Here is a 12,428-nt window from a genome sequence, read left to right as displayed (position 1 = left end):
GGCAAACACCTTCTATTCAACATAGAACATGAATTCGATGACAATAACAACACAACTTTGATACATAAAACTAATAAAGGGTACATGATGGAGATACTGGAATACTACGAGATTAACAAATTCAAATACAACTTCCCAACATGCCACTGTCTGAACGAACAAGTCCAAACCACCAGGAAACCACTGTACATGTACTTAAAGACTCCTTATCCCTCCAAAAAACAAAAAGAAAATAATAAAAAAAAAAATGTTTTTCCAGATGCACGAGGGTGGTTGAATATGTGGCATTCAACATACCGCAACATGTGGAAAATCCTCTCAGCTACACTCCCTACCCTTCCTACTAATTCCAACAGCATCCTCTTCAAATTCCAGATGTACGAGGGTAATTAAATATGTAGCGTTTACTCCTAACCTTTGTTCCCCCTTTTATTTCCTACATATCCCCGCCTTTACCTGCAATATTTATAATTTATACCGATGCTTTACATATTTTATGTCTACAAACTATACTAAATTGAGAACTTTCAAATTGACAAATATTAATTTCCTTCTTTATCGATGTAATAACATTTGCATAACTGCATCTATGACATTTGGTGGTAAAACTAACTATCATAACCTCAAAAAGGTTTTTCCGTTGATTTGTGAACCCACGCTTAATTCAATCGTAATAATCTAAACTCATCACGCCATTATACAGGGTCATCCACGACGACCGTCCATTAGAACTTTACGGGGTTCTGGCCAAAATACAAATTTGAAAATTCAGATTTAAGTATTATCAATTGCGTTCTCTTCGACTAAAATATTTTCAAATATCTAACACTTCCGGTTATACCGGAAGTCGCCAACTACTTTATTTTTTTAAATGGAACACCCTGTATATGCTCCAGCAGACATTTGTTCAAAAAATCAGAGAACACTCGATTTTTGGGGTATCAATTTAAGATTCAGAACATGCTTAAGCAACATGATGGAGTATGTTTTGGTGCCGAGTATGGCTGTCTAGAACGTTTGGTTACTTTACTATGGCACGTTACCTTTTCGAAACTTAGAAGTACCATAACTCATTTTACATCTTTTATATCCCATATGTCCTATACCTAACATTTATAGTTTGGGAAATAATTAGGGTTTATTGAAAATGCACACAAATATCGATATTTAACCTAGTGTGTCATGAATACCTAGTGTGACCTAGTGTATAACCATATGAACTGGCCTTTTGAAAATTTGCAGACTTCTGTGTTTGATGCCGAACGAGAACCTTGAAAACAGACAAATCCAAATATGTAAAAATATATAGGGTGTTCCATTTAAAAAAATAAAGTAGGTGGCGACTTCCGGTATAACCGGAAATGCTAGAAATCTGAAAATATTTTAGTCGAAGAGAACGCAATTAATAATACTTAAATCTGAATTTCCAAATTTTTGTATTGGCCAGAACCCTGTAAGGTTCTAATGGACAGTCGTCGTGGATGATCCTGTATATAACTTTCAAAGGTTTTTAATTTGTAATATGAATGTGAACGTTTTAATGTATTCAAAAACTGACGTAAGTTTGATTTTGTTCATTTTGATTTAATGTGTTATGTTGAGATGAGGCATTGTTGTATTTTTATGTTGTTTTATACAATAGGTGGCTTTCTGAAGATGCCCTTAGGGCGAAACCGGTAAAAGCTAAATAATAAAGGATTTTCCATTGCAAAAGTGCTAAATTGTTTTAATTTCATCCAACACAGTGGTAAGAATGAGGATTTCAAATATCTGTAAAGTAAGTCCCAGGAACATATAAAGTCCCAGATATAACTGACAATCAATTTTTGATTAAATTAAAACTATCTAACCTAAAAGATAGGTTGGCTATAACACCAAATATGCTTGAAAAGAGATTGATACAATTTCCCTGTGAATAGTACGGCAATGATGACATTTCAAAATATATGAATGGATCTGCAATTGATAACAAGATTTAATATTGTAGGGATTAAAATAAGAAGAAACTTTTTCTTCTCATCATACATTCTTTCCATATGTCATCACTTTATCAACGGAATTCATTTAACTCATTGAAAACCGTGAAAGGGAATTATACAGTCGAAGTAGAAAATAAGTGAGGGGGAAAAATGTGCCGTTACCGTCGGAAAGCGGCGAACACACGTCGGTCCATTAATAAAAGATGGCACAATAGGTGTCTATAGTTTACATGGCGTATTAAAAGGAACCGCGCTTCTTCAGGCACACGCTGAGCACCGCCCGCGGTTATCTTGTTGTTGTTCCCTTCTTCTCTTCCACTTCGTTTTTCTCCTTTTCTTTTCTTTTTTCGACTCCTTTTCCACCGCAACGGGACGCAAAATGGAATACTCCAAATTCCTTACTGTCAGTAAAGGTTATGATGAATTAAACGAACGTGATATAAAAATCTTTAAATTAAAACTGACCTTTAAATGTTTAAACTATCAAAGAGGTCGTAAAATTATCAACCCCCTTTTTTTCCCACGATTTTTTTTTCGGCTCCATTTAAATCTGAACAAGGGTGTCAAAATGTTTAAGCCGATTTTTTTTTATTTTCCGTTAAACAAACGTTAACCGTCGTCGGTCTTTGAGAGAAAATTTAATGCGTTTATTGGTGGCCCAAAAGCGAACGTAACACGTTAATAAAATTAATCGCCGACTCCTACTATTTTTTTTTCTATACGCGAAGAAGTCGTTAAAAAAAGATAAATAAACCTATTGAGGAACCACTAAAAGCGATCCAACCCCAAAAAAAAAAAAATAACTGTGGCTAAGCAAGAAAAAAGGACCGCCGCCTCTCGTTATTATTACGAAACGTCAGGAGGACAGCCGTTTTTCGAAAGTCAGCCCCCGATTTTTTGACCATTTTAATTGATACATCATCAGGGGGTGACTTGAAACTTTTTCCTTTAAAAGTTAATTTATTATTTGTTTAAAGAGATTATAAATTAATTTATCTACAGCTATTGAATTATCTATTCGTTATACATTTCATTTTTGACGGGTAATGACACTCATTACTCATGACAGACAAAGTGTTGAATAATGAGGCCATTATTCCACAGTTCTGACACGGCCTACTAATCAAAAAAATAAAATATTAACAGATATGACAACTTTCTTATATTGAGGTTATTATAGTATATTGAGGTATATTGATTTTTTTTTTCAAAATTAAATAGTTGTAGATGTTACCCACTCAGATTACAACTTCATTTTCGTGCGTAACAGCCGTCATTATACGCTTGTTGAATAATATACTATTATCTACGACTGCTTGGATAAGTCATCATTACCGCACTCATTTGAGGTGATTTGAGTTACGTAATGAGGTTCATTACCGCACTGATTTCATTACGTAACGCATTTTTAATCCAATCAGAACAGACTTAATTTATTGAAACGAGCAACAATACAAAAGGAAAAGTGTTACCTATTTAAAGAGAAACAATACTATTTATTATAAATGTTACCGTCAATTTGTATAATTCAGGTATTCTAGGTAATCTATAAAATACCTGGGGTGTCTAGGCAATGTATGAATTACATGCGGAACTATTATGACACTTTGAAGTGCATAAAATCTTACTTTTAAGATATGAACACTTTTTAGTATCACAGTGTTTTTTGCAACTACATTTAATAATTCCCTGACCTGTCCCCGTAGATTGCAGATTCGCAACTGTACGGAGCGTCGTTTCTTGATTAGGGACATCTTCTTTTTTAAGTAGTTCTTGACGACAAACTTATTCTTTACAACACCCTGCTTTGTTCCTATTTTATAAAGTTCGTCATCCGTTTTTTGTAAGACTACAGCTAGTATATTGCGAGCATCACCACGACCTCTGTCGACTTCCGGAACAGGGATTCTTACAGTGGTACCCAATGGCACAGGGGGAATTTTTTTTCCATAAGTGTTAAGCATTTTCTGAGCTTGCTCTGTTAAATTATCTTTGGAACTGATGCGGTTCTGTATAACTAAAGCGTTTTTTAAGCATAATGGGCAAACAACTTTAGAACCATAGCCTTCTGCCATATTTTTCTCAGCACAAATAGCATGAATGGGTCTATTGCAGTGTTTCTCAAAGTTTTTTCTCTCGCGGCACATTTTCGAAAAAAATTTTTATTGAGGGCACACCAACTTTAAAAAAATTACTTTTAACTATAAATAAATAAATAGAAAAGAATTTAAAAGAAAGATTTATTATAATATGAATATAAGAACAATATAGAAACATTTCCTATAATAAAATAAAAAATGAGTAATAATTAATAGTATAAATACAAAATAAAGAAACCTGTAATAAACATGTATTTTAGTGAGAAATATGTGATTGACGATGTTTTGTTATCTCTTCTATATTTGGTTTTATTGTTGAGAGAGCAACTCTCAATTCGTCCTCAACATTTTTCAATTGTGATCGTTTAATATTTTTTATGGTTGTTAATGTTGAAAATCCTAATTCGCACAAATAGGATGTTGAAAACTGGAGCAAAATACTTATTGCTCTTTTAAATAATTTTGGATATTCATCATGAATTGATATCCAAAATGTATCGAGTGGAAGTTCTGAATATTTTAATTTTAATGTTCGGTCAGAAGAGAGGGAGATTAGTTCTTCCTCCTCTTCAAGACAAAGATTGCTGTCTGACGTATTACCAGTAAAAGGGTTTCGAATCCAGTCATGTTTTTCTATATGGATGGATGGAAAATATTTGGCAACTGCTTGCTGAAGAGTGTCTAAATGACTTTTCACTAAAGGTGCCAGTAAATTTCTCTTAGCGTCAGGAATTTTGGCAAACATCTCTAAATTGTTCTCGCCGACTTTTTTTGACCATAAACATAACTTATTACTAAATGCAGTTAATTTGTCCGTTGATGTTAAAATATTTTCGTGTCGTCCTTGCAAACTTGAATTTAAATGGTTAAGATGTGAAAAGATATGTTCTAGGTAAGCCAGCTTTGCACACCACAATTCATTGCTCAAACAGTCATAAAATTGTTGTGTTTTCAAAATTCTTCTTTTCTCCTTTTCTCCCATAGTCGTTTCTTCTTTAAAGAATACACACAGTTCTTCTCTTAACTCATACACACGAGCTAAAACTCGTCCTCTAGAAAGCCATCGAACTTCACTATGCAATAATAAGCAATTGTAATTAGCTTCCATGCTGTCACATAATTCTTTGAATAACCGTGATTTTAATGGTCTGCTTTTAATATAATTGACTATTTTTATCACATCTTCCAAAACAGATATTAGTTCCGTAGGAAGAGTTTTGGCTACTAAAGCTTCTCGATGTATAATACAATGAGTAGTAATAATATCAGCATTTTTTTGTTTCGCGTACGTCCAGAACCCTTTCTCATTACCGACCATTGCAGGAGCACCGTCTGTACAAATTCCTGTACAAAAGTTCCAGGAGAGATTGGAATTTTTGAAAAAATTGTCGACGCAATCAAATATTTCTTTACCCGTTGTCCTCCCCGACAATTCTTGACAAAATAAAAATTGATTTATAATTGAATCCCCGTTAATTAAGCGTACAAATCCCATTAATTGTGCTTTTCCGCTAATGTCTGTTGATTCATCTATTTGTAGGGCAAATATTTTATTGTTAAGTTTTTGGTGAACATTTTTTGCTATGTTTTCCGACATACATTTCACCATTATTCGACAAGCAGGGCCAATTAACGTTTCCCCAATTGAATGAGGTTTCATCTTCTGTGCAATAAGTTGGGCTACCTCGTAAGACGCAATTTGTGCTTTATCTGACACCCTTACTGCTTTTTCTAATTTTTGGGATTGTTTGGCACTATTAGTTATTAATCGTTCAAAATAATTTTTGCATTTGGACACCAAACTTGGGTGAACTTTTTCCAAATGCCGTTTTAGTTTGCTAGGAACCATTGCTCCGTTTGTTTTTGTATTCCCACAAACAACACATAAAGGCAATGGGGTATCTACGCTTCCTGTCCATGTAAAACCATAATTAAGGTAATTCACTATACTTTCTTGCATTAATTTTCGCCTTTTTTGCCGGAGGTTCATCCATGCTGGAACTACTACTAAAATTAGCCTCGTCAGCAGCTGTAGTGGATGCACTATTAACAGTTAAAAATTTTCTTAAATCCATTTTTGATAAGCTAAAAAGAATATGTTAAAATTTATTAATTCTAATTATTATTATTTCATTAATTTTAAAATTTTATTATAAATTTTTGCTTATTGACTATTAGTACATACAAGATTCCGATATAAATCCGATACCCCTCATCTGTTTTCGTGATAAAATATATATATTTTTTTACAATAAAATGTATAAATAAAGGAAACTAGACTATATTAATTTTTTAAGTAAATTGGATAATTACATTATTTGTCAAAAATCTGCAAACTCTATAACAGTTTTACAGTCCTAGAGGACCTAACCTAGAGAGGATATACAGTATTTTCGGGGAATAACCTAATACGCTTTACCGATGGTTTTTCGGAAATTCCTCTTTAGTCAATAGATGGCTTTACGAGAGTACGGCGCACAGTAGAAATTTAATTTAAATTAATAAATTTAAAAGACTTTCAAAATTTCGCGGCACACTTTAAGATATTCACGGCACACTAATGTGCCGCGGCACACCTTTTGAGAAACACTGGTCTATTGCATGTTCTACACGAATGAGCACCCGTTGTCTCCTCAGTACAAACACAGCACAAGAGTGGGGAATCCAATGATTGTTCACGTTCTGATACAAAATTCAGAACATCTAAGGGTTGTCCATGTACCTCAGAAGGAAGACTTTCAACATTCACAGGTTCATCAAGAGTCTCGGCACTTTGGATAATCATGTGTTACGCACTTTGAGCATTTGAAACTTCATTACGGATCTCAGAACTTTCGATGACGGGGCTTTGTTGATGTTGAGCCTCTATAGGTTGATTTTGTGTCCGAACTCGATCTACTATTAAAGATTCTGAAAGAATCAAAATACTTGGTGATGACTTAATCACATTTTCTAGATCCTCTTCACTCTCCAAGTTGTGAGTATCATCGAGAGGTAAAGATATACCAACTTTTACTTTAGATCCAAAAAGAGCTTCGTAAGGTGTTCTTTTGATGCCTGATTGGAATGCTTTATACTTCATGAGTTGTACAAAGCGCAGACCATCACTCCAACGATTACTGTCACTATCTTGCATCCAAGTTGTTAGTATATTTTCGATGTCCTGGTTTGCTCGTTCGACACTCCCCTGACTTTGGGAATGTCTAGGCTTACCATGTACAATTGTTAAAGTTGGCCAGTACGTTTTAAGACTGCTTACAATTTGGTTTGAGAATCCTCTACCATTGTCTGATTGTAGGATCGCTGGTGCGCCAATCAATGTAAAAATATCCAGTAAATTGTAAGCTACTTCCTCTGCGCGTTGTGTTTTTAGTGCTCTTAATATTACAAACTTCCTGGGATGATCCTGATAGACCATTACAAATTTATATTCTCGATCTGGATGAGATTGATAGTCAATCAAATCTACTTGACAGCGAGAATTAAATTCAGATGAAAGTATGGGTTTGACGACAATCCCTTTTTTTATTCCTTTTTGTTTTTGCTGGCACGGTTCGCAAAGGTGCAGATATAGTTCAACATCGTGGCGAGTTATATTCTTGTATCGTGTAGAAAGCTCGTTCAGCATACGGTCTCGACCGCCATGGCCGATACTTTGATACACCTCGTGAAGTACTTGGAATAATTCACTATCAGCAACGTAATATATAATATTGTTATTTGGGGCATTCACAGGAAATATTAACCTATGTTTATGACCAACAGTTATAAAATCATAATCATAATCTTTCTCTCATCTGAGAGACTCGTTGATCGGCCGCCATTTTAATGAATTAGATTCACTAACAAAACCACACGACACTTCCACCCTTGTCGCACGCAGCGTAATGAAATGCAAGCAAAAACAAGTCGCTGCGCGTTTATTTACTGCATGGCCACATGTCTCCCCATTCCCTGTTCTCGCCTTTTACACACATAGCCTGCTTCGCATTTGGTATTTTATAGAATACCTAGGCAAAGTATAAAATTAATAATATTTCATACATTACCTAAACGTTTTAGGTATTCTATAAAATGCCTAGGTATGGTATAGAATACCGGATTATACAGATTGCCGGTAACATAAATATTAATTGTTATGTTTTTACATTTCGAAATACGTATTTCAGATGAGTAAACATGTTATCGAAACTGACATTAATTCAAAATTGTCAACATTCAACATATTTTTACAAATGTCAAAATAGACCTTTTTAAAGAAAATGAATTTTAAGTAATTTTTAACAGTCGTAGATAAAATGTTGCATATCACACGTGGGCTAGAGCATAATTACAGTACTCGTGTGATTAAATTAAAAAAAAACACTCGTACAGTAATTATGTTTCTAGCCCACTTGTAATATAAATAACTATTATTTTCTGAATGTAACTAAAATGAGTGAGATAAACTAATTCTGTATGTTGTTTAAAACAAATTTCTTTCGAAGCGTAACACGGTGTTTATCCACAAGAATTTTTATGTGTACGTTAATACTACAACGTTCAACCGTGCGACGATAAAAATTCCACCGCAATTATACAATAAAAGTACGCCCCGAAAGAAAACCGTTTCCTCCTTTTTCTTCGGCTCATCTTTTTTTTCCTACCGTGCTGACTAAGAAATTTATACCCGGCAATAGATAAACAATTAGACGGGGCGCAATTAAGTAGTAAAATTAGAAATTTCCGTCGCCGCACCAAAGAAGTTAGAAAAAAATTCATCCTGTTATCCTGATGTCTTCATCTCTCCTTCGTTTTATTTTTCTTATTCTTTTTCTTTTCGACGTCATCTTTATTCTTTTAGGTCGTATTTGCTTTATTCATTTACTTAACAACACTCTAACACTCATTTGTCGGGTACTTGTTAATTGCTTAAGATTTTTTTATCGCTGTTTTTTAACTTTTTCTTCATCTATTTTTTATTTATATTCAATTTCCTTTTAATTACGGTTTTTATGTAAAAAAAATTATTTTTCTCTATTACGTACATAAAATTTTCTTTGCTTGAAATATTCTTTAACATTTCATTATTTCCAGTATTACTTTATATCATCGAATTTCCTCATCAATCTGCCCTAGTAGAGTTTAGACAAATCTACTAAAGTCTTGAACTATTTTGTATTCAAGTCTCCAGATTTTTTTTTCTCCATTCACGATGGCCCATAGAATTTTCTTTGAATATTATGGCATAGCTTTCTGTCATCTGCACTCTATTTTCTCTATCTTTGGCGTGGTTTGGATTCCAACAGTATCTCCATAAACATCATCTACTATATGATCTTTCAATACACTACTGCAAGTATATCTAAGGTTTTAGAATGCGAAGTGCGTGTTTTCATCTGATTCCGACTACTATTAGAAATATTACTACTACTACTTACTAGATACTATTTGAAAAAGGTTGTATACTGCGTACATAAGACCAAACACTTGTACAAGACTACATATTACTTGCAGAACGCCAAAGAGTGTTTCTCTATGACTAGATATTGCTTGCAGAAATTTAAATACTAACAGAAAAGATTAGATACTACTTGTACATTACTAGATATTGTTTACCTACTGCTTATACAAGACTAGATCCTGCTTGCAGAAGACCACGAACTCTTTGCAGAAGACTGCATACTGTTTTTAAAACACTAGATACTACTTGCAGAAAACTATACATGTTTGAAACATGATAAGTACTCCATGTTGCTTGAAAAAACTGCTTTAGAGAGTCTATGTACTGCTTCATATGTATATTACACCACTTAGCAAACCAGTTGCTTGTGTCAGTGGCGATCATCAATGGTTTCCTTACTTAATAATACTTGTAGAAAGTGTTACCGGAAGGAAACCATTAATGATTACCACTGACACAAAGAACTAAGATGATGTAGATGATGCTAAGTGATGTAATATACATATGAAGCAGTATACAGAGTGATTCTCAACCTATACGCGTAAACTTGGGGATTTATAAGTTTGCAGATTGATGAGGAAGCGGCTTTTGAAACAAGACCAGTTCACTGCACGAATGTACAATGAGTAACCTTTCTGTCTTATGCTTATAAAGATTTTTTTTTTATTTAAGGTTGGATAGAACAGACTATTCTGGATCCCGCCGTTTGATCTCCATATATTATGTATATATTTGTATTGTAGTTTCTTTTTTGTAATGGAGACAATAAAGTCATTTATTATTATTATTCCTACTCAGAAGGAACTCAGAGTGATATATTTCAGAAATGCCCGGCATAATACAGTTTGAATAAGTGACATACATCTCACATGACTTTGGTTTTAAAACCAAAGAAAACCGCTAACAAACCGCTGGTTGATGCAGTTGATAATGATGGGATCTACCCATCACTGGTAATGCAGTCGTTTGAAAAAATTAAGAGGCGAACCGAGCGATATAAATATAGTAAATATAACCTAATTCTTATTGGCGTTAAAATTAAATTACACAAGATAACTGTGGTGATACTAAAATGTTGAGATATCCCTGAAGATCTCTTCAAGGTGACAGTTTGCGAAAACATAAAATTAAAAGTACTTACCTAATAAGATCATAAACTCGCATAAAGAGGCGTACGGGCGGCATATTCCTGCAATAAAAGAAAATAAGTTATCAATAAAAAGAATCGACGATATGAGGAGAATCAAATGAATTAAAACAGTATTATTACAATTTTTGCCATTTTTAGATTCGGCTGATGATGAAAAAAAATTGTCGAAACCGGTCCCGATTATGTAGGGTGTTTCTGTAAGTCGTGGCATAATTTTAATCACAAATACTAGAGTAAAAATGATAACGATTCGTGTAAAAATTGTTGTTCTAAACCCATAAATGGCTAAGATGTGAGCCTTCAAAGTTAAGAATTATTTAAACATTTTCTTACATTTTTTCGTCAATATGGTTTGTCTTATTGTTAGAAAGATAAAATTTGACAAACAGTGCAATGTTATCATAAGAAATAAAATGAAATATCAATAATACAAATATACATTTCATGGTGATTACACACTACACATTACGCATTAAAATTGTGAGACTGAACTGTCGTGACATATTCCTCGCACTCCATCAAATATTTTTTTATTTTCCTCTTAAACCGTTGCCTAGACAGTGCGTCAGCTGCGGTGGTAGTTCGTTGTAGATTTTTGGACCCCAGTAATCCACATACTTTTTTTGCGTTGATGCAATTCTGTGGTACGATACCTGGTATTGGTGTCGTGATCTGGTCAGATAGCTATGAGTACCACCATTGGAGGGAAAACTGTCTCTATTATCATGAACATGCAGCAATGCCGTAAGTATATATGCTTGGTAAGGTAAGTATATTCTCATATTTAAAGTAGTTCTTACAACTTTCGTCTGTTCGCAGCCCACATAGTGCACCCGTAATGCCCTCTTTTGTAGTCGGTATACGACGCCAGCGAGTGAAAAGATGCAAAGTATAACAACCTGGCTACCTGGTGAGTTGCTACTTGTTTTAGTCTTCGTATTGTAAAGATAGCAGAAGTCAGCCTAGTCCTCAGATGCTTCAAGTGCACTTCCCACGTCATTCCGCTGTCTAGATGCATACCCAGAAATTTTACAGTTGCAGATTCCCTCCCACGCCGAGTGGTCTCCAACACTATATGTTCTGTTTTTTTCACTGTTTAGTTTGAGCAGATTATTACTGAACCATTCTTGAGTGGACAATATAGCTTCTTGTGATTTAGCCATCAAGTTATCCTTTGTAGTGTCCTTTAATATGATGGATGTGATGATACATCCATCATCCAGCATATAAATATGTCTCTTCAAGAATGTTGCAAAGCAGATCATTAATATACAGGGTTATTATAAATGATGGACCCATTTTTAAAGATGAAAGTACAGATCCAAAATGAACAATCTTTATAGCAATGGAAAGAGGAAATTTCAAAGTTTTTTTGCAATCCGTTCGTTTCCTCTCTGTAAAAATACTAAGTAGAAAAGAAGGCGATTGCGGTATGTCGCACCATAGCGACAAATAAACATAATTTTATTATTCATCTTTTTGTCTTATAACAAAAAATATGTACGTCTTCGTCAAAAGTGAGTGAGAGCACAAGGTTTTCTGCGTTCTTGAATTCGCAAGAAGTGAGTCACAATCTGTAGTGCAGCGGGCATTTCGCATAAAATTCGGTATCGAACCACCAACTAGAAAAAGCATTAAGCGTTGGTTTACGCAATTTCAACGAACTGGAAGTGTGTGTAAAGGGAAAAGCACAGGCCGACCTCTCAACCATAATGACAAAGAGAAGCGTTTCGAGAAGAAGAGAATGATGGAGGATG

At 34.2% G+C, this 12,428-nt stretch overlaps 1 long non-coding RNA gene across 1 annotated transcript in view; it reads right to left on the bottom strand.

Moving 5' to 3' along the window:
* LOC139429873 (uncharacterized) overlaps nucleotides 1–12,428 on the bottom strand; it is a 136,647-nt gene that overhangs the window by 110,161 nt on the left and 14,058 nt on the right. The window contains exon 3 of the long non-coding RNA XR_011640457.1: nucleotides 10,663–10,710. This is a non-coding gene — a long non-coding RNA (uncharacterized lncRNA). The remainder of the gene's footprint in view (nucleotides 1–10,662; nucleotides 10,711–12,428) is intronic.

Source organism: Onthophagus taurus, chromosome 5 (assembly GCF_036711975.1).
Source record: "Onthophagus taurus isolate NC chromosome 5, IU_Otau_3.0, whole genome shotgun sequence".
Classification (NCBI taxonomy): domain Eukaryota; kingdom Metazoa; phylum Arthropoda; class Insecta; order Coleoptera; family Scarabaeidae; genus Onthophagus; species Onthophagus taurus.
The sequence above is the reverse complement of the archived record's forward strand: the minus strand, read 5'-3'. Positions and strand labels throughout refer to the sequence as shown.